The following is a 24,006-nucleotide window of genomic DNA, read 5'->3' as shown; positions in this document are numbered from 1 at the left end:
TTGATTTCCAGAAAATCCAATGTTTTCTTAATTAAGTGTAAACAGAATAATCCTATACGATGCGATGATGAATTCTAGATTTACCCGTAGATTTCCCCTATAATTGTCCAGCATATATAAGTTATATAATATTTAGGTTAGATAAAACGTCGAATATAATGGGTCCGCCCTAGGTCCACAACCAAACAAGGAACAGGAGATGAGGCGGGCACCACCAATTCTAAGCCAATCCAGACTAAATTCTTGTATGACTCAAGCATATACGCTCAACGATTATAGTTGAAGTCTAACGATACGAAAATCTATCGTGAATATAACCTATACATATCATAGTTCACCGGGGAGTAATAGGGATTAGTGAACCTGAACTATGCATATGATAGCTTATCAAAGTGATGGTGATGGTGAGTGTAACCTATACATATCATAGTTCACCGGGGAGTAATAGAGATTAGTGAACCTGAACTATGCATATGAATAGCCTATCAAAGTGATGGTGATGGTGAGTTCCTTTCTTGTAATTAAGTTCCTAGAGTAGATGAAACATAAACTATACCTATTATGGTTTATTACTTTGTTTGTAATATGTATTTACCATAACTATACCAATTATAACTAACGAGTTCGTTTGTGGGGGTATAATGGCTTAACTATACTTATTATAGTTTATATTAATCGTCCATAGCGGCAATAACTCTTATGTAAGTGTGAGACCTTTAATATTGTGTTTGTTATATGAATGACCCTAAACTATACCTATTATAGTTTATCGGTTGATTCCGTGGGAAAAGAGCATAGGCCTTACTTGTCATAATTTATCAATGTTTATATTTTAATAGATATAGCCTCGTAATATCGTATTTATATATATATATATATATATATATATATATATATATATATATATATTGTCATACTTGTGAAGATGTAAATCCATGTGTTTTCTGATGTATGTCTATGTAGGAATACAAAATTTGTCATATATTGCAACTACACATAATCAACTAACGATGTATACCTTGCTCAACATGTTACAAGGTGAAAAGAAATTTATTGCGTTTTTCTGTTAATAACCTTTTCTGTAACTGATATTGGAAAAATTGTAGAAAAATCATAAAATGTCCAAATTAGATTCTGTAACTTCTGAGAGTTTGGAAAAAGAGTCTAGTTTGTTCATAATTTTTATTATAATTTTTAATGACCTCTAACTTGGGTGAAGAAGTCCATAATCACAGACTGGTCCAGATTGATGTTTGAAATGATAGGCGGTTTTGTAAAAATCACCATAAATTGTAGACAAATCGTATGGAGATGTGCAAGTAGTCATTTTAAAGCTAAGAAGTGGAACTACATGCACCTAAAACAGTTTTGAAAACAAAAATATTTAAGATGTCCAAAACAGTCCGTGAATGGAGTGAAACTTTTCTGATGAAAGCTGTTAGAAAAATGTAGTTATGTTCTAAGCATTTTAACTTGTATTCCCCCCCCCCCCCCCCCCCCCCCCCTAAAAACTTGAGGAAACGTGAAAATGTAGGGGTATGAACTCACCTTGTGTGATTTCAGTAGATAAGTGATGAAGAAGAGAAGTGTTCAACCCAAGAACACTAGAAGAACCGTTTGAAGATTCGAAGCTCTAACACAAATATAATGGAGTTTGTGTAAGATATCCATGATTTGAGTGGAAATAATAGAGGTAATCATAAAGGAAATGGATTATGCTTACCAAAGGTGGAGGAAACTCTCAAGATCAGCCCTTGAATCTCGGATTTCTAGAGAGAGAAAGTGAGAGAGAAAGGAGTTTGATCTTCTTGTGAAATGAGAACAAATGAAAGAAAAATGGGGAGAGAGGATGATTATCCAGCTCTCAAAGCATGGAGGTGGCTTGTGAGGGAGGTAAAAAGTACAAGGTATGGTGGGGAGGAGTGTGGGTTGTCATGGAGTGGGTGTGGGGGTTGCTTGCGTCATAACTAAGGTAAGGTCAACACTCTTCTTTTTGTACTTTACCAACCCCTTTTTAAATAGATTTTATCCTTAAAATGTGATTAAATCATTAATTTAGGGGTCTTATAATTAAAAATAAAGTTTTGGGTGAAAATCCCATGTTAAAATAATTAGAAATGGGTTTAAAACGCAAAAATATGCAAAAACGGTGTGAAAATTGCATTTTCCAGCGAAGTTCTTCGGATCTCGGCCGAGGCTCGGTCAGCTGGAGCTCGGTTCGGACGCGGGAGGCTGGATCCGGAGGCGGAGGCGCGAAGGGTGGCTCGGTCCGAGGTGATGCTATCCGAAGCGAAGGCGAGAAGTGAAGGCGGGTGGTTCGGTCCGAAGGGAAGTAGTCCGACGCGAAGGTAGAAGTTCGGTCGGAGGCAGGCTAGAACCGAAGGTACTGTTGTGAACAGTAGTGAACAGTGACTTCGGTTCGGACCTTCCTTCCATGTGAGGTTCGGTTCGGACCTTTCTTCTTGGCAGGGTTCGGTTCGGATCTCCTTCATGGCCGGGTTCGGTTCGGATGAACAGTACTTTCGGTTCGGACCCTCATGAATAGTGCTTTCGGTTCGGTTCATGAATAGTACTTTCGGTTCGGAGGGTTCGTTTCCTTAGGTCCGTTTTTCGCGTAGACTTCCGTTCTTGGGCTATTTTCGCCAAATTCGAGGGTCGGGATGCCCCGAGTGATTATAGAAACTTGGGGGAGATTTCGAGAGAGATTTGAGAGAGATTCCTCGTTCTCAGAGAGATTTGGGAGAGATTTGACGTGCTTGGAGAGATTTCGCATACGAAGAGATACGTGAGAGAGATTTCACATACTTAGAGAGATTTGGGAGAGATTTGACATACTTGGAGAGATTTCGCATACGAAGAGATACGTGAGAGAGATTTCACATACTTAGAGAGATTTGGGAGAGATTTGACATACTTGGAGAGATTTCGCATACAAAGAGATACGTAAGAGAGATTTCACATACTTAGAGAGATTTGGGAGAGATTTGACATACTTGGAGAGATTTCGCATACAAAGAGATACGTGAGAGAGATTTCACATACTTAGAGAGATTTGGGAGAGATTTGACATACTTGGAGAGATTTCGCATACAAAGAGATATGTGGGAGAGATTTCACATACTTAGAGAGATTTGGGAGAGATTTGACATACTTGGAGAGATTTCGCATACAAAGGGATATGTGGGAGTGGTTTCACATACTTAGAGAGATTTGGGAGAGATTTGACATACTTGGAGAGATTTCGCTGGTGACCTTTCTGAGTGTCCGGCTACGCACTGCAAGGTCCGTAAACCCCGTTAAGCCTCGTTTAGGGATCTTGCATACTCCCGATGAGTATGTAACATTGTTTTATCGGTTTGGCTCTCTACATACCACTGTTTTAGGTTAAGGAGATCTAAATGTACGCACTTTTTAATTTATGATCTCTCATTAGAATAGAGAGTTGTTTAGAAGTTACGAAACGCAACTCTAGTACTCACGGCAAATTGATTTGACCGGTTGACTTGTTGACTTTTGTTGACTTTTGTTGGCTTTGACTTGACTGAAAATTGACGGTTGTCACACATGATCCCGCACCCTGGCTGTTAGCTACAGTCCTTCTTTTGGGGTGACAGTTTGTCATAACGCTACGACGCCTGAAGAACGTCGCTACAGGCATATTATGTTCAGTATGGTTATAAAACTCATCGGGTATACAACTACTATAGTACTTTTGAATAATGAATAAGTAGTTACTATGGTTATTCATTATCTAACAAGTTGAAAACTTCTAATAGGTTTATTATATAAATCTGTGTTTAAAACTTTTCTAAAGCATGTGGATTGCTTCAAAATGTTAGCCTTGAACATTAAACAAACAACTATTAAGAAAATAAGGGATTTTCTTGTTTCAACTATCTACGTTTTTTTTTCAATACCAATATTCTCATGTATTTCACACTTTTATAAGGAAATATGGGATTTTCTTGGAAGATATACACTCGCTTTTGGAATGGCATTCAATGTTTCAAAATCACTTATGAACTCACCAACTTAATTGTTGACACTTTTTCTTTGAAATAACTTGTATTCTCAGGGAATCGTTAAGCAGGTTTGGAAAGCAACTTTTGGTGAATAACGCGCTGGCATTATTTACTTCTTTTGAAAGATGTTTATGCATTTATGTTTTGAATGTGTAATGAATACAACGATGTAAACATTTTTTTAAAAAAAAACCTTTATATATGCTGGTGTGTACTTTCCTTTCTATAAACTGTTATGATATTGAATATGACGTCCTTTGCCCCCGAACGTTTCCGCCGTTCTGGTTTGGGGGTGTGACAGATTGGTATCAGAGCACCGTTTATAGTGAATTAAGTATATCAAAACCATTTTTGGTATACAACTATAAACTCATCTGGGCAAAAACACTCTGAGAAGAGTCATACTTTTGAAATTAAATTTATTTAGTTTTTGTAAAGTAAGCATGCATTCATTTCGTACTAATAACAATTTCACATTGTACCATTTTAGAAGTATTATAAATAAGTTGTGCAGTACAGGTACGCCTTGGGACACGTAATCGGAGCTGGGAAGGATATAGCCTGATCAACTATATTTGTCCGAGAGCCGACTAACGTGTGCCGAGGGGTGTCTGCAGTGGACAACAAATTTTAAAACTTACCAAACCGTTACTAGAATCAAACACAAGAATTTAAATACTATAGGAGTATTTGCTATCTAAGCTAATTTAACTTACATGTTTTGCGTGTTTCGACTTTATTCAATTCTTATAACCCTATTTCTCGTACAGTCAAATGGCTGGATTTCACCACCCCAATGACCCCTACTTTCCCAACCAAGGCAACAGAGGATGGATCGAAGATGACCCCGAAGAGGATGAGGAACCCATAGAATTGGGTGATGACTCCGGTACTGACTCAGAGCCGGAAGTGATCGATCCACCACCCATTCAACCTCCTGTCCATGTGAGGAACTTCCAAGGACCCACTCCCGTTTGGGGAACTCACCTCCATCATTGGAGCCAACAACAAGCCATACGCCCTCCCTACGGCATGTGTCGGGACTTCTATGATGTCCGCGGTGGAAGTTCGGCTGATCGAGCACTCCCGGTAATGGTCGGTAAGTTAGCCAATCAGTCCTATCAGTCCGGAGTTCAAGCAAGCCGACTCCGGGATGTCAACGTGGAAGTCCAGGTTCACACTTCTAACATCCGTAGGCTGGACAAGATACAAGATAATGCTCAACTCCATTCTGAGGCATTTCAGGCATAGATGATTGCAGCCCTATCCGAATTAAGGGAGCAACAAACCGCTTTTGATCGGCGCCTAATGGAATCGAAGCAATCAGATGCGGAGTCAAGCTCCAAGCGCAACTTACGTCGCAAATAGTGCCTGCCAGGATTTCAAATTTTGTTATAAATTAGGACATCGGATAAGAATATTCTTTTCTTTAGAAAGGTCAAAAAGTTTTGTCTAAACTCGGATGTAACAAAACTATATGTTTAATATATATAGGGCATATCTCTTTCTTGTTTTAATTATGTGTAGTCCGTTCAATTCATAAGTGCATCCATTCAAATGTTATTAATGAATCAAGCTCAAAACCCAGTGTTGGTCAAACCAAATTCTTAATCTATTTAAGGTAGTTAACTCAATATCATTCAACTCACAACCACCGAAACTTATAATATCTCATTTTTCTTTTGGCAGCGCAATGCCTCCTCGTAGATCAGCACGTACCAACGCAACCCCACCACCACCTCCACCACTAACTTATGATCCGGCAATGGTCCAGGCTGCTATCACAGCAGCAGTAGCAACAGCCCTCTCTCAAATAAACTCCAATGCAAATGGAGGTACAGGAAGCAGCACGAATCATCCCAATCGTGGCACCGGCTAGGGCCATGTAAGGGAGTGTACTTACAAGGAGTTCTCCAACTCAAAACCAAAGACCTTTAATGGCAGTGGAGGAGTCATTGCACTAATGCAATGGTTTGAAAAGACCGAAACGGTCTTCGAGATCTGCTCGTGCCAAGAAACAAGCAAGGTTAAGTTCGCTGCTTGCACCTTCATAGATCGAGCCCTCACTTGGTGGAAAAGCCATGTAAACTCAGTGACGCTCACTGTCGCTAACGCCATGAGTTGGGAAGAACTGAAGGTACTACTACTGGAAGAATACTGCCCGAGGGGTGAAGTGCAAAAGCTTGAGCAGGAGCTCTGGAATTTGAAAATGACTGGGTCTGATCTAGACGCCTACACAGCTAGGTTCAACGATCTCACTGCTTTGTGCCCTACCATGGTCAACCCAGAATCAAAGAAGGTCGAAAGGTACATTTGGGGACTGTCACCCCAAACTCATCGACTACGGAGCGAAATAGAGTACCATCACAGCAGCCGCAAATCCACCTAGGGAGGCTCAGGGCCAGAGTAAGCCTTGGAACAAGAGGAGGGGACAAACCCTCCAGGAGAACCCCAAGAAACAACAAGTGATAGCGACCCACGCTATTACTGTACCTACCAATTCTGCTCCCACAAGCTCATACAATGGAAAACTACCGAAATGTAACCAGTGCAACTTCCACCACCACGGTCTCTGCCGTGACCTTCAATGCACCAGGTGCAATAAGAAGGGTCATACAGCCCGCTATTGCATGGAGCAAACCCAACAATCCGCCCCCACTACTAATACCGGAATAAGCCGTGCCTGCTTTGAGTGCGGAGACACAGGGCACTACCGCAGGGACTGCCCGAAGGCAAACAACAGGAATACCGGCGGAAGGGGCCGAGCTTTCGCAATGGGACAAGGTGAAGCCATTGCGGACCCTACTATTGTTATGGGTACGTTTCTTCTCGATAACTCGTATGCATGCATTTTGTTTGATAGTGGAGTGGAAATGAGTTTTGTGAGTTACGACTTTAAAAGCATGCTAAAACCAATACCACAATCATTAAGTGAACCGTTCATAGTAGAAATGGCCAACGGGAAAACCGAAGGCACTAAGGAGATATATTTAAACTGCACCCTAACTCTAAACGATAATCTCTTTCAAATCAACCTCATGCCAGTCTCGATTAAGAGTTTCGATGTCAACATTGGCATGGATTGGCTGAGTTCACATCGTGCGGACATTCTATGTTACGATAAGGCCGTTCGCCTTAATCTGCCAACCGGCGAAACCTTCCTTGTCTTGGGCGACAAACCTAGTACCGCTCTTAGTATCATATCAAGTATCCAAGCTCAGAAGTACCTACGCAAGGAGTGTCACGTATTTTTAGCGCATGTTGTAGACGTGAAACGCGACGTCCGGGACATCAAGGATGTGCCCGACGTATGCGATTTTCCTGATGTGTTACCCGAGGACCTTCCAGGGATACCACCCGTAAGACAAGTCGAATTCAGAATCGATCTGATTCCCGGATCTACCCCAGTAGCCAAAGCACCCTATCGATTAGCCCCGGCAGAGATGCAGGAGCTATCCAGCCAACTGAATGAACTACTTGGAAAAGGATTCATCAGGCCGAGCTTCTCACCTTGGGGAGCACCCGTGTTGTTTGTGAAAAAGAAAGATGGATCGTTCAGGATGTGCATCGACTACCGAGAACTCAACAAACTTACCATCAAGAACCGATACCCCCTACCCCGAATCGACGACTTATTCGATCAACTCCAAGGAGACATATACTTTTCCAAGATCGATCTAAGGTCGGGATATCACCAGCTGCGAGTCCTAGAGAGTGATGTTCCCAAGACGGCCTTCCGGACGAGATACAGACATTACGAGTTCGTAGTGATGCCGTTCGGACTAACCAACGCCCCGGCCGTATTCATGGATCTAATGAATCGGGTATGTCGTCCATTCTTGGATAAATTTGTGATAGTATTCATAGACGACATACTCATTTATTCAAAGAATAAAGAAGAACATAGTCAACACCTGAGACAAGTCTTAAAGACGTTACGGACTGAGAGACTTTATGAAAAATTCTCAAAATGTGAGTTTTAGATTAGAAAGGTGGACCTCCTCGGTCACGTCGTCAGCAAGGAAGGAGTCCACGTGGACCCCTCGAAAATCAAGGCTATCGAAAACTGGTCTGCACCAACTACACCAACAGAAATTCGCCAATTTCTAGGACTTGCTGGTTACTATCGAAGGTTCATCCAAAATTTCTCCAGCATCGCAAAGCCACTTACCGCTTTAACCCAGAAAGGTGTGACCTACAACTGGGGAGAAAAGCAAGATGTTGCATTTCAAACCTTGAAACAAGCCCTTTGCAGTGCACCTATCCTTTCTCTTCCGGAAGGGACCGAAGATTTTGTGGTGTATTGCGACGCTTCGAAGCAAGGGCTGGGTTCTGTGCTAATGCAGAGGGGAAAGGTTATTGCATATGCCTCACGACAACTGAAAACGCATGAGGTCAATTACACCACTCATGACTTAGAACTTGGAGCAGTGGTCTTCGCTCTTAAAATCTGGAGGCACTATCTTTACGGTACCAAGTGCACTGTCTTTACAGACCACAAGAGCCTCCAACACATCTTCGACCAGAAAGAATTAAACATGAGACAACGACGTTGGGTCGAATTGCTCAACGACTACGAATGTGAGATTCGCTATCATCCGGGAAAGGCAAACGTCGTAGCCGATGCCCTTAGTCGAAAGGAGTACTCTGGCCGAAGAGTGAAGTCATTAGCTATGTCGATCCATTCGCACCTGTCAACGCAAGTCAAGGAAGCTCAAATAGAGGCCTTGAAACCCGAAAACGTGGCAGGTGAGGCCCTTAGGGGAATGGACAAGAACTTAGAAATCAAGAGTGACGGAGCACACTACCTCATGAACCGGATTTGGACACCCAAGTTTGGTGGATTCAGAGAGGTAGTTACGAGCGAGGCACACAGGACCCCATACTCCGTACACCCAGGGTCAGATAAGATGTATCTAGATCTCAAGCAACTCTACTGGTGGCCAAACATGAAAGCGGAGATCGCTACTTATGTGAGCAAGTGTTTAACTTGCGCCAAAATAAAAATAGAACACCAAAAACCCTCAGGTCTACTCCAACAACCTGAAATACCTGAGTGGAAATGGGAGCATATTTCCATGGACTTGATAACCAAACTGCCCAAAACTCAGAGTGGCCAAGATACTATTTGGGTAATCGTCGACAGATTAACCAAGTCAGCCCATTTCTTACCGATCAAGGAAATCGATAGGATGGAAAAACTATCAAGAACCTACATCCGGGAGATCGTACGACTTCATGGAGTACCGATGTCCATCATCTCAAATAGAGACAGCAGGTTCACTTCCAGATTTTGGCAATCATTGCAAAAATCCATGGGAACAAGGTTGGACATGAGTACAGCATACCACCCTCAAACTGACGGACAAAGTGAGAGGACGATCCAAACCTTGGAAGACATGTTGCGAGCATGTGTAATCGACTTTGGTAAGGCATGGGATATTCACTTGCCTTTGGTCGAGTTCTCTTATAACAATAGTTACCATACTAGTATCAAGACCGCTCCATTCGAAGCCCTTTACGGCCGTAAGTGCAGATCACCCCTGTGTTGGACGGAAGTGGGCGACACACAATTGGCAAAAGGTCTAGTCCCTAATACCACCCTCACTGGTCTGGAGATCATCAGAGAAACTACCGAAAAGATCGTGCAAATACGAGAACGACTGAAGTCCTCAAGGGATAGGCAAAAGAGCTATGCCGACAAGAGACGTAAACCCTTGGAATTCCAGATTGGCGACCGAGTACTACTGAAGGTCTCACCCTGGAAGGGCGTGATACGCTTTGGGAAGCGTGGAAAGCTAAATCCCAGGTACATTGGACCCTTCAAAATCATTTCGAGAGTTGGTCCAGTGGCCTACAAACTCCAACTTCCAATCGAGCTTAACAAAGTGCATCCAGTATTCCACGTATCGAACCTGAAAAAGTGTTTGTCCGACGAAACACTTGTAATTCCACTCGATGAAATCGAGTTAAACGAAAATCTTAACTTTGTGGAAGAACCCGTCGAGATCATGGATAGGGAAGTTAAACGGACTATGCAGAGTCGCATTCCAATAGTAAAAGTTCGATGGAATGCTAAGAGAGGACCCGAATTCACATGGGAACGGGAAGACCAAATGCTACAGAAGTATCCGCATCTCTTCCTCAGCCCCTAAAACTTTTATCTTGTATTTAATTTCGGGACGAAATTCCCTCTAACGGGGGGATGATGTAACAACCCGTTATTTCCGGGCATTATAAATCGAGTCTTGTAACGTCTTTGGAATGTAATAGGAATATCATCGATAAATGAATTATTCAAAAGCTCTGATTGGAGTACACTATGTAGTAGATATCGTCTTAAGGTTTCCAAATATATAAAGAACACTAAAATCCGAGTTATGACGAAGAAGTTATGACCATTCTAAGATTTCCGACAAAACCGACAACACCGATTAAACGGAAAACGCAAAGTTTAAATACGATAGCATTTAGCCTTAGGTATCTAAATGAAAGTTATAGATAACATTCAACCGTGAGCGTACACAAAAAGAACGTCCAAATCTGACTTCGTATGAGGAAGTTATGATTTTTCCAAGATCCGAATATAGCAGTAGACAGCTAAAAACTCGAATCGGAGATCGAGCGACTTTTGGCCGGAATGACCTAAACGAGAATCGAAGGTCTCGACAATGGTATTTCAGCGGTAAAAAGTCTGGCAAAAACCGACATCAGATAAAGAAGTTATGAATTTTCAAAGAAATTCCTTAAACACGATGAGTTTAATATATATAATAAAAAAATAATTTCGGAATCTGCCGACGAAGTCTAAACGAAAGTTGTAGAGCGTAGTCTCACCTACGCGTGGATATAAAGACCATCGAAAACGGAGTTCGTATGAAGAAGATATGAATTTTTGAATTTTATTAAATAAATTATATATTTATTTAAATCAAAATTCGGACCTTATCCGAAGAGGAGTCAGCGTCCTCATCCGAGGTACGCGCTGCGTACCCCTGTACGCCCTGCGTACCCGAGAGACTTGGCCTCGGAATGTCCACGTCGCCTTATCCGAGGCTTCCGACCCGTCCGACCCGCCCGTCCGACCGACCCGCTGTCCCATCCGACCCGCCGTCCCATCCGACCCGCCTCCCCACCGACCCGTCCCATCCGAAGCCGAGGCAGTCGAGGCTTCGGTCATGCATGACGTACGCGTACGCGCTGCGTACGAGCGTACGCCCCGCGTACCGAGGCGGTTCAGCCTTCCTATAAAATAGAATGCCAGGGCTTCCGAGAAAAATGCTCATTTCTCTCCTCTCTCTCACAATCTTGCCTCGTTTTCCGTGCCCGTTTAAACCCGAAGCTCTGGTCTTTTTGCTCAAGTCCTGAGGGTCGATTTTACTCCCGAGATTCCCGAGAATCCCGAGGAAAATCCGTTTCCCGAGACGAAACTCTGTCCGGTTTTCCATCTCGCTATCTTCAAACTATCAGGTGAGTTCATATCCCCTTCGAACACTCTTTAAATACATTGTAAATGCTTTTATACTCTTTTAAGGGGAGGAATACAAGTAAACATACCGTTATTATCGTGTATTTCGTAAAAATCTCATTTACTCGTTTCCATATTTAGTTCTATTATGCGAAAACTCTTGCTATACTTTGCATGCAATAGATTTATACAAAGTACTTAGTAACACCAAAATATCTTTTGTTCTTAAACCGTTTCATATATTCTAAAAACTTGTGATTTATGTTGGTCAAACATTGTGAAAAAGGATAAACTTTGCATACAAAACTATCACTTTAATACAGACTTAGTTGAGAATCCATGAGACGTGTATATCTTCAAACACTGCCGTTTAGATAAAAGGTATCGCTACAAGTCCTGTCTATAACCAGAGTCTCCCGTTCGGAGAACGTGTCAAATGTGTATAGATCTATACGGGAAGTCATGATCCCGCACCCTGGCTGTTAGCTACAGTCCGTCTTTTGGGGTGACAGTTTGTCATAATGCTACGACGCCTGAAGAACGTCGCTACAGGCATATTATGTTCAGTATGGTTATAAAACTCATCGGGTATACAACTACTATAGTACTTTTGAATAATGAATAAGTAGTTACTACGGTTATTCATTATCTAACAAGATGAAAGCTTCTAATAGGTTTATTATATAAATCTATGTTTAAAACTTTTCTAAAGCATGTGGATTGCTTCAAAATGTTAGCCTTGAACATTAAACAAACAACTATTAAGAAAATTAGGGATTTTCTTGTTTCAACTATCTACGTTTTTTTTCATTACCAATATTCTCATGCATTTCACACTTTTATAAGGAAATATTGGATTTTCTTGGAAGATATACACTCGCTTTTGGAATGGCATTCAATGTTTTTAAATCACTTATGAACTCACCAACTTAATTGTTGACACTTTTTCTTTGAAATAACTTGTATTCTCAGGGAATCGTTAAGCAGGTTTGGAAAGCAACTTTTGGTGAATAACACGCTGGCATTATTTACTTCTTTTGAAAGATATTTATGCATCTATCTTTTGAACGTGTAATGAATACAACGATGTAAACATTTTTTTTTTAAAAAAAACCTTTATATATGGTGGTGTGTACTTTCCTTTCTATAAACTGTTATGATATTGAATATGACGTCGTCCGCCCCCGAACGTTTCCGCCGTTCTGGTTTGGGGGTGTGACATAACCCGTGTCCCGAAATACGCTCCTACTCGTTGAGTCACCCCACCTAATCGATGAGTCGCCTACTGATTTTCAAATTTTCTTTTCCTTTCTAGGTCTTCTGAATTTGGGGTGTTACACAGTGGTGGGCAAGTGCAAGAAGCCCAAGGTTTTTGATTCGCATTCTAGGGGCCAGCAGGGCAGGGACTGTTGCAGCAAGTATGGCCTGTAGCATAGTGGGGCGTGTCAGTCAGTAGATTCGGGTTGTTATAGGTATAGGACGACTGATCATATGAGTACAGATTTCCCCTAGAGCACATTGATTTGCATCCATTGCAATCAGACTTACCATAAAAAGGTTGATTTCCTGAGATTGACAGGGGGAGCTGTTGAGGTGCCTGCACCAGCCACAATGAAGATTACTAATGGCCAGCAAGGCAAGGCAGGGACCCCTATGGTGAAGATCAGGGAATTTCAGCTGACCACTGATGAGGCCCGTGTAGCACTAGATGTGGTTACATGGACCTTTTGGTCAATGGTATGTCTTTCCATGGTTTGTATGATTCGAGGGCTACCCAATCCATTGTATCTCTTGCACTCTACAGGAAGTTTTGTGATGCTCCTAGAGCTTTGGATCCTCCTCTAGTGGTGGAGATTGCATATGAAATTACTGTGAGTTCATCGAGGGTTTTCCACGAGTGTGTCCTGAATCTGTTTAGGGAGAGATTCCCTATCGATTTGATGCCGATTCCCTTGAGAGGATCAAAGTTTATCATTGGAATGGATTAGTTGGGCCCCAATAGGGCCATAATTGATTGCGAGCGGTAGTTGGTGAGAGTTCGAACGCCATGTCGGAGAGAACTGGTCATTCCTGGAGAGAGAGCTTCGCATGGGCCAACTCCTTGTTCATTTGTAAGGATCAGGAGAGATTTGCAGCATGATTGCTCTAGGTATATAACTTATGTTGAGAACACTCAGGTTGAGGAGACGACAGATTTCAGTGCGTTGACCATCGTTCATGATTTTCCTGATGTGTTTCTCCAAGATTGTAGTACTTTTGACTCGTTTGACATAGAAGAACGTGACTTTTTAGTGGGGCCTGATCAGCAGTTGGATTTTGAGGCTCTAAGGTACAGCCTATATGATGCCCCGATTCTCATGCTCCCATAGGGTCTGGATGACTTCGTGGTTTATTGTGATGCCTTTATTTCAAGTTTGGGAGTGGTTTTTATGCAGAGGGGTCACGTGATTGCGTATGTTTTGTGATTGCGTAGGTTTATTTGGATGCCTTTATTGTGATCCACTGTATCTCTTGGACTCTACAAATTGTGATGCTCCCAGAACTTTGGATCCTCCTCTAGTGGTTGAGATTGCATATGAACATACCGTGGGTTCATCGAGGGTTTTCCGCGAGTGTGTCCTGAATCTGTTTAGGGAGAGATTCTCTATCGATTTGGTGTCAATTCCCTTGAGAGGATCGATGTTTATCATTGGAATGGATTAGTTGGGCCCCAATGGGGCCATGACTGATTGCGAGTGGTCGTTTGTGAGAGTTCAAACGCCATGTCGGAGAGAACCGGTCATTCCTGGAGAGAGAGCTTCGCATGGGCCAACTCATTGTTCATTTGTGACGGTCAGGAGATATTTGCAGCATGATTGCTCTGGGTATATAACTTATGTTGAGAACACTCGGGTTGAGGAGACGACATATTTGAGTGGGTTGACAATCGTTCAGGATTTCCCAGATGTGTTTCTCCAAGATTGTAGTACCTTTGACTCGTTTGACATAGAAAACGTGACTTTTTAGTGGGCCTGATCAGCAGTTGGATTTTGAGGCTCTAAGGTAGAGCCTATGTGAGGCCCCAATTCTCGCGCTCCCATAGGGTCTGGATGACTTCGTGGTTTATTGTGATGCCTTTATTTCATGTTTAGGTGTTTTTTTTTTTTTTTTTTTTTTTTTTTTTTTTTTTTTTTTTTTTTTTTTTTTGCAGAGGGGTCACGTGATTATGTACGTGTCAAGGCAGATGAAGCCTCATGAAGCAAACTACCGACACTTTATTTGGATTTGGTGGTTATAGTGTTTGCCCTTAAAATCTAGAGACATTATCTGTACGGGGTCGGTGTATGATCTACACTGACCATAAGAGTTTGAGGTATTTGATGGACCAGTCGAACATGGATATGCAACATCGAGACGGTTGGATGTGGTAAAGGATTACGATTTTAAGATTCTATACCACCCTGGGAAGGCTAATGCGGTGGCCGATGCCATGAGCCGCATGGTTGTGTGTTCGTCTATCCAGGATATTTATTTGAGGATGATTGTCACTTTGTCGTTGATAGATTTGATCAAGAAGGCTCAGATGGAGGGATTGAAAAAGGAAAATTCGAAGACTGAGCCGATCAGAGGACAGATTCTCTTATTTTTCAGGGACAGTCGAGTGTTGTTGACTTAGTGTGTAGGGTTTGGGTTCCGGATTCGGGTGGATGAGATAGACAGTTCTAGAGGAGGCGTATAAGTCAAAGTTTTCTATTCATCTAGGGGTCACGAAGATGTACATGGATCTGTGGTTAAGCTATTGTTGACCCTGTAAGAATAGGGACATAGCTTGTTTGTTTCAGCAGTGCTTGAACTGCCGAAAGGTCAAGGCCAAGCATCAGAGACCCCACGACAAGATGCAACCTTTACCCATTCACATGTGGAAGCGGGAGGAGATCACCCTAGATTTCATCAATGAATTGCCAAGGACGTGACGTTGTGTTGATTCTATCTGGGTTATATGGACAGACTGATGAAGAGTGCACATTTCATACCGATTTCCGAGATCATATTTGCAGTGAAGTCCGTTGATATTTATGTCCTAGAGTTGGTAGTTCGACATGGGTGCTAGTTTTGGTGGTCTTGGAGCGAGATGTTTGTTTCATATCCAGGTTTTGGAGGAAGTTCCATAAGGAGTTGGGTACTCAGTTGCATTTTAGTACATCATACCACCCTCAGACTGATGGCCAGAGCGAGGGAGTTGGGATACTTATATCCCATTGGCCAAGTTCTCCTACAACAATAGTTATCATGCTAGTATTGGCTGACCACGATTTAAGATGTTTTATGGAAGGAAGTGTAGGACTCCGGTTTGTTGGGAGGGAGGTCGAGTACTGAGTCATTGGTAGTAGAAAGGTTGTACTCAAGACTACAAAGTTGATTAGAAGGTGTGCAATAGGTTGCAAGTCGCACAGAGCCAACATAAGACTTATTCAGATCAGCAACATTCGGATCTCGAGTTTCTGGTAGGAGACTTGGAGCTTCTGAAGGTGTCGCCTTGGAATGGTGTCATCCGATTCGGGAAGCAGGGCAAGTTCGGTGCCAGATTCAATGGGCCATTCAGGAATTCATCCTAGATGGGTAACGTCACATACCTGTTGGATTTTCCCGACGATCTCAGCCAGATTCACAACACCCTCCATGTGTCTCAGCTTCGAAAGTGTGTAGCTGATGAGTCTGTAGTTATTCCTCTAGATGACATTCAGGTTGATGATTGCCTGAATTATATGGAGAGATTGGTGGCTATTTTAGATTGGAAGAAGAAGGTTCTGTGCAATACGGAAGTGTCAATGTTTAAGGTCTGGTGGCAATATCAGAAGTGTTCTGAATGGACGTGGGAGCCGGAGGTGGGAGACTTCGAGGACGAAGTCTACTTCAAGTGGGGGAAATTTGTAACATCTATGTTTCAGTTATTCGTTTTACCACTTAAGTTTTTCTCTAATTGCAATTTAGTCCGTGGTGGCATGTTTGTAATTTTAGAGTTGCTGGATTATGCGGGGGCATACACCCTCGTACCCTAAGTATACTCCATGTCACCTTAGTATGCAACATGTATGCTAGTACGCGGGACGTATGCAGCCATGTTGCAAGCCCTCAATTTTAGGGTTTGGACCTTCTTTAAACACATTTATAGCCTCATACACCTTTTTATCTTCGGCCTCCTTCCTCATTTCAATACCCGAAAAAGTGTTTGTGCATTTAGAAGCTTGTTGAGCCATATTTGGTGCCATTTGCAGCTTTTGGAGTAGAGGGAACAACATTGAGGTGGTAATGTTTCATTTAAGACTTTACATCCATCATCTTCTCCCCCATTGTGTACCAGGTGGAGGTAAAAAGTTTCAACTTGATGTAGAAATCTCATTGATCTTGTTTCTTCTCAAGTTGTTTCCTTTTTTGTCCCAAACTTGATCTTTGTGAGTAGAACGTACTCCAAAGCATTTGATTTGTCCTTCTCGAGGTTATAAGGGGTGTTAAGTCATAAAGTTAGGTTTATGTTCACTCGTTTTCCTCCATGCAAGTGGTAGATGGTCTTAATGGGTTAAAAGACTAGGGTTTTTGAATTCAGGGTGGACATCAGCCGTGTACGTAAGGCGTACTAAAGGCTACGATGGGCGTACGAGGTCAGCTTCCAATCCTCGGTCAACTGCAAAATACACCCCATGTATTGACTAAGTCGACCAGGTTGACTTCTACCTGGATTTTGACTAGGGTTTGACCTAGGGGTATTTTTGGTATTTGAATGGTAGTCCGAGTTTTGGTTACTGTTAATTGTAAAGGTAACTAGCAGCGTGGATTTTGGAGTAGCGTGTATATTCAGCTTTTCGTCTGTCTGTGAAGTGAGGCTTCTCACCACCTTAAGTGGGCTGAAGGCACCAAGGCCGACTCACTATATTATGTGAGTAGAACTGTACGTTATCATATGATTATGTTTTTTTGTGATTGTGTGATTTATGTTTTTTGTGCTTGATACGGACCTGGGTGTTCATTCGGACTGGACACAACTATATGCTGTATTTTGGGTTGATACGGAGCAGACACAGCCACGTGTTGAATTTGATATGTATGGTGTATGTGATAATTTGGGAGCTCATTTAGCTTTATGCTTACAGTTTATTTTTATGGTTTCAAGTACTTCCCATTCAAAAGGGAGGGACTCGGCGTGATGGCATAGCATCCTCCTCATATAATTTCCGCACTTTATGTGTTTGTACTCTTCAGTTTTGGAATACTGTAATGAATGATGGCTTTTGGTATAATCAATGAATGAAAATTAATCGTTTTTAAATTAAAAATTTTAGTGCTGTTTTTGGGTCGTTACAATACACACATGTATGTATGTATATATCGTGTATAACTTGATGAAAGAAAAGTAATTCATGTATAATGAAGTCGAACAAAATATAGAACGAAAAAAACGTCGTTTGAACATCAAAAAATGAAAAACGGATTATGTTCATAGAAATTGTCTTGGAAATATGTAAGAAATACCGAGGGATTTCCTACAAAATACACAATTTGTAACTAATCCATTGGAAATGCGTAGGTACTTCCAAGGGATTTCCTAGGACCAAAAACCCGTTTTTTTTTTTCTAGGTTCAAACGTTGTTTTTTAATTTCATATTTTGTATAACTTTGTTGTACATTAAGTATTTTTATCTTACCAAGTTATACATATCATTCACATAGATATAGATTTATAATGGTAAACTAATGTGCTGAGTAATGTGTTACGATAATGTTCACACATGTATGTATGTATATATCATGTATAACTTGTTGAAATAAAAGTAATTTATGTATAATGAAGGTGAACACAAAATATATCACGAAAAACCGATGTTTGAACATAAAAATATGAAAAGCGGATTATGTTCCTAGGAAATCTCTTGGAAATGTGTAGAAATACCAAGGGACTTCCAACACAATACATAATTTGTCACTTATCCCTTGGAAACATGAAGGTATTTGCAAGGTATTCCCTATGTCAAAAGCTCACTTTTTTGTTTTTAGGGGTTTAAACATTGATTTTTTCATTTCATATTTTGTTCAACTTTGTTATATGTTAAATAATTTTATGTTACTCAATTAAATGTGATATATACATACATACATGCATTTGCACATTCATAATCTATTACTAAAAAACATTCATATTTTGTTCTATATTTATATTTGTGTGTGTATGAGGGTATTAAGTATAACTTAGTAAGCTAAAAGTATTTTGTGTATAACAAGGTTGTACAAAAAAGGAAACTAAAAAAATAATGTTTGAGCTCCGAAAGATGAAAAAAGAAATTATGTTCTTAGGAAATCCCTCGGAAGTTCCTACGCATATCCGAGGAATCTAAATATTATTTGTTATTTTTCCAGTCATAGCCCAACTTGTAACATCGTGAAAATATACCAGAATAAAAATTTCATTTTAAATAAATCAAAACCATTCATGTACTATCTCAAAAGACAATTAGAGTAAAAGTATTCTCAAAACATTAGACTAAAATCACAAGTAATCGTTGTGGAATAAATCTTTAGGGGATGCAGTGCGATCAAACCGGGCTCTTCCCTTTCGGGTTGGAAGCACAAAGCTTAGTGTGCTTGCTCAAAATACTCCATACCATACACATATAACAGTCAAACATAACCGAGTCTATTTCACCCCCTTCGATCTCTTTCAACTGGTATTAGGTATATTTCAACCCCTTCGGTATCTTTCAACTAGTACTGGGTGTATTTCACCCCCTTCGGTCTCTTTCAACCCGTATTGGGTGTATTTCAACTCATTCGGTATCTTTCAACCGATATTGGGTGTATTTCAACCCTGCGGTCTCTTTCAACTGGTGTTAGGTCTATTTCACTCGACAACTAGCAAATAACATTATCAGTAAGAGTTACAAATATAACAAATACATACAGGCAATACAAGAAATTGTCACGAATACAATTATTATCCTACCAACATAATCTAGTAGGCTGGCATTGGTGCCTTCGACCCACGATTATAGTGAAGAAAACTCACCTCCCAGTCTGAACAAATAGGTTAGTAGGTCACGACTCCGAATGTCATCTCTACCAGTCACCTTAGAAACAGAACACCCAACCCAAGCTTCTTAATGCCAAACTGAAATCAATCATTAGTAAAATGCCCGATTTTACTCAAGTTTGACCAAAAGTCAAACAGGTCAAAAAGACAATGTTTAACGGCCAATGTTGACTTGCCACATCATGGTGTTCCTTCACTACGTCGTGGTCCCTAAAGGACAAACCATGCAATCTGACCCCCAATCGCCACGGTTTGGTGACCCGACACCACGCTGTGGTAATGGGGTTCCAAACAGCCTAATTGATTAAGCTGTTTGCTTTAACCTCTCGAGATATAAAGCTCATATCTCCCTCAAAACATGATCTACAGGGATAAATTTTCTAGCTTTACCACCTAATTAACAAACATCCAATAAGGTCAATAATAAAGCCAAAACGATAATGTCTTAACCAATAAGTCCTCAATCTGAAAAGTCCTTAACGAACCACTCCAGAAGGGTCTTATAATACTAGTTCTATCATAAAGGTGGAAGTTTTATTGGGATATATAGGTAAAACATGTCTAGAATCGAAATTAGGTCAAAATGGGTAAAAAGGTGACCAAAAGCTATACATAGATGTCAAAGCACAACCAAATATTAGATCCATGAAATATAATATTCTCGGGATCCTTAAGAGTCATAATGTTGAAAACTTTATCTCTTCTATGTTACCAAATGCAACCAAGAATCCAAAATGTGCTAAAACTCTATATCTATGAAGATAATACCAACAAGAATGGAACTAGAAGGCTCACCAAAGGTACAGAGAGTGAACACAAGGACTGGAGATGGGTTTCTTGCTGACTCTTGCACCACACTCTTTCTTTAAAGATCACCAAAGAACTAAAATGAGCTCACAAAAAGAAATAGATTCTTGGGCTAAGGTTTCTGAATGTTGGTGGGTGATGGAGGCTGATAAGGGGTGAAACCTTAACTGGTACTTCCTTTAAATAGGGATCATACTCTGGAAAGTAGGGTTTTTTTCTCAAATAACTGTCACCAGATTGTGGTGCCCTATGGCTAAGCTGTGCAGGCATTAAAAATAGATGTGTTTCCTACACGCTGCCACATTGTGACGATCCATTGACCATGTCGTGGCCAACCCAAGAATGGCAATAAGCTTCATAATTAGCATATGAGAAATCGAGCGTAATAACTCTCCCCCACTTAAATTAGATTTCATCCTCAAATATGTTCTTACAACTTAGTCTTAAACATCCTCTGAAGCCCTTGTGGGTTCTTCCAAGTTCCGATCCTCCTCATCAAGCTATCATAGCTCTCATATCCCGAACAACAACCATGAAATTACGGATTCCAAATCCAATCACACATCCCAAACCTTTGTGATACTCTAAATGGTTGGGAACACCATGATATCTGAAACTCTAGATGACATCATAATCAGCCAACTACCTTCCGCTACTAGTGTTGATTCCATCCTCAACAAGAGCTATGCGACTTGACAAAGTCATCCTCAAAACTAACCTGTAAGACCCAACTTCCAGTGAAAACTACTAAAATCGGAAACTCTCAAAACTAGAATCACAAACCCACTCCATCAATATACTTCCCGAAACCAGGAACTCACCAGTTTAAACTTCAAAAACCATACCCTGAGACTAATGATCATCCATTCGTCATACCTACCTATAGTTCCCTAACTAAGAACATCACCAATTTATGCCGAGAGAATACTCAAAACATCCCGATCGCAATTTTCCACAAATCCTACATTCGGAGGTTGTGCCCAACAACCTTGACTATATGCTTGACTTCCTGACAAGTTATCACCAACCCACTGCTCCAACAAGCATAATGATGGTTCATCCAAGAATTTCAGGTTGCATCCAAATCTCTGCTTAGCCCAGGTGTATATCCAGTTGACAAAAGCACTCTATACATTTACAACAAACTTCATGACTTGAAACTTCAATACTGATACCCCACATTGATAACCAAACTCCTAATAACAACCTTCAAGAAAAAAGGGATCAATATGCAATCATTTCGAAGAGAATTCTGATGTACCATTAGTACTCCTAACCACTTTCACTAACCAAATGATGTAAACCAACTGGTCACTGAGTCTCCCAAGTTCTAATAATGCACTAACACCTAAACCTATCCTAAAGACTCACGACCAACACCAAAGGGCCTAAAAGTACTCAACCATCAACCCCATCAACTTGCAAGAGCCCAAGAAATATCTTCCTCAACACTAACCAATCATAATATGATCCATACCCCTCTATAAGACACAATTTCTTTCAAAGAACAGGCTGTAACCAACGCACAATTTAGATGAATACATGGTCACACACAAACAGAGAATGAGATAGGTTATTGTACTCTTGTTCCAATTCAAAGGCTATAAACCAAATAAGAACCCTTCCAATAATTCAAACCAAGTGCTCCTTTGCTATCTTGTTCAGTCCACACACACCCCCACATCAATGTCTAATGAACTTAACATGAATACACATCGTTAAGCCAAACCATAACCATCCCTGGATCTACTGCATTCCTCTTTTTGCTATCTTTTTACCACCTTACCAATAGCGTGAAGTACCAGAAGATCTCACGAAATGACGAACCTCAATCGTTAACACAACATCCTCATGAATGACTGAACAACCTTGTAACATTCGAGAAATTCTTGAAAATTTTAAACTTTTTAAATAACACCAAAATCATCATTTATTACAAGTTGTTTTCAAAATAAGTTTCAAATCAGAGTTTTCCCAGTAATCATAACACAAAACACGAGGTGGTGCACAATCAATCCTTTGCCTTCCCGAGATTATATGAGGTACCTGAAACATAATCCAAAACTATAAGCCCAAATCCTGGTGAGTCTTCCCCAAAATACCACCACAACACAAAATCATAACTATCACACAACAACATGTATACAAAACCTTCAGCATGTTTGGACCGCCACAACGGGCCTTCAGCCTATCTGGACCGTTCTCTGGGCCTTCGGCTTGACTGGTCCGCCTCACATGCCTTCAGTCTATCTGGGATGCCCTGGGTTTGTTAGCCTTCAGCACAAAGCAGGACCGCCTCAAGCCAACCACACGCAAGTCGACATATACATAATTCATAAACGTATAGTCAATCAACAGACAAGCACGAATCATACAGATCAATAAGCATATCGTCATCCTATCTACCAGGATTCAGATCTAACAAATCACTATAGGTCTCGATCATACAATAGTCAGGATAACAATCCAAAGGGCCAGCCTTGGTGCCTTCGACCCGTAAGTACAGTATAGGATTCACCTTACAAGTAGTGCAGTCCTGATAAGGTCTGACTCTGAATATCAGCTCCTGACTCAAAACCTACAACCATCATGACCAATCCCATCAAAATCCCGAAATACCCAAAATTCCCTCAAAAGTCCAACTTGGTCAACGATGGTCGACGTCAAAGTCAACGGTCAAGGTGAACAGTCCATGTTGAATCAACTCATCAAGTGCACCCATGAATTCGTCGAGTTTTTAAAGTACTCAGAATGATCGGGAAAAGCCTAGCCAACTCGTCTAGTTGGTTGGACAACTCGCTGAGCTTTCCCTAGCTTAACACATACAGCTGATTCTTCGATTCCAGGGACTCTAAGGCTAAGATCTAAACTCCAAATGTGTCTAAAAGTATAATGTTTCCAACTTTATCTTTTAGGGTTACTCCAAATGCTAAGAAAACCCTTCCACAAGGCTTGAAAACTCAAAGGATTAACCACTAAGGACAAAATCCTAAAGATCTAAAACCTAACTTTTCCAGAAGAGATTCTAGCCTCAAAAACGCCCCAAAAGGTTGGTGCTTTATAGACATGCGTATTCAATGCATGTCTTGAACCCAAATGGGTCAAAAAGGGAAAATATAACCTCAACTCCATGCATGGCATCAAAGCTTGCCTAAAGACCATATCTAACCCACTATAAGGTCACATTGACTTGGAGATTCATAAAGTTGAAAAAATTATGAAGTCCATCCATTGCAACACCCAAGAATAAGGAGAAAATGGGACGAAACTCAAGATCTAGCTACACAGATAGACAAAAACCGGATCTTGAATACTTACAAGGTCCAAAGAGTGCCAAAGTGAAGGTGAGAGCTTAGCTTTCTAGGTCCTTTATTCCTTCTTCCAACTTCTTCTCCTTTTGCCCAAAAAGAACCAAACTGGAAATCACGATGTTACAAAGCTCCTACACCTTGATTGAAACTGAACATATTCCACCAATATATAACTAGCTCGATAAGACTTCGAAAGTAATTTAGAATGCTACTAAAACCCTGGTCAGATCAATCAAAATACCAACCCTATCGATGCATCATGCAAAAACTAGATTCTATGAAGATCCCAAGCAAAACCTGAAAAACTAAACAACCTTGCCTTAACATCCGAACTTCCAT

This window comes from Lactuca sativa, chromosome 4, assembly GCF_002870075.4.
Source record: "Lactuca sativa cultivar Salinas chromosome 4, Lsat_Salinas_v11, whole genome shotgun sequence".
Lineage (NCBI taxonomy): Eukaryota > Viridiplantae > Streptophyta > Magnoliopsida > Asterales > Asteraceae > Lactuca > Lactuca sativa.
The sequence above is the reverse complement of the archived record's forward strand: the minus strand, read 5'-3'. Positions refer to the sequence as shown.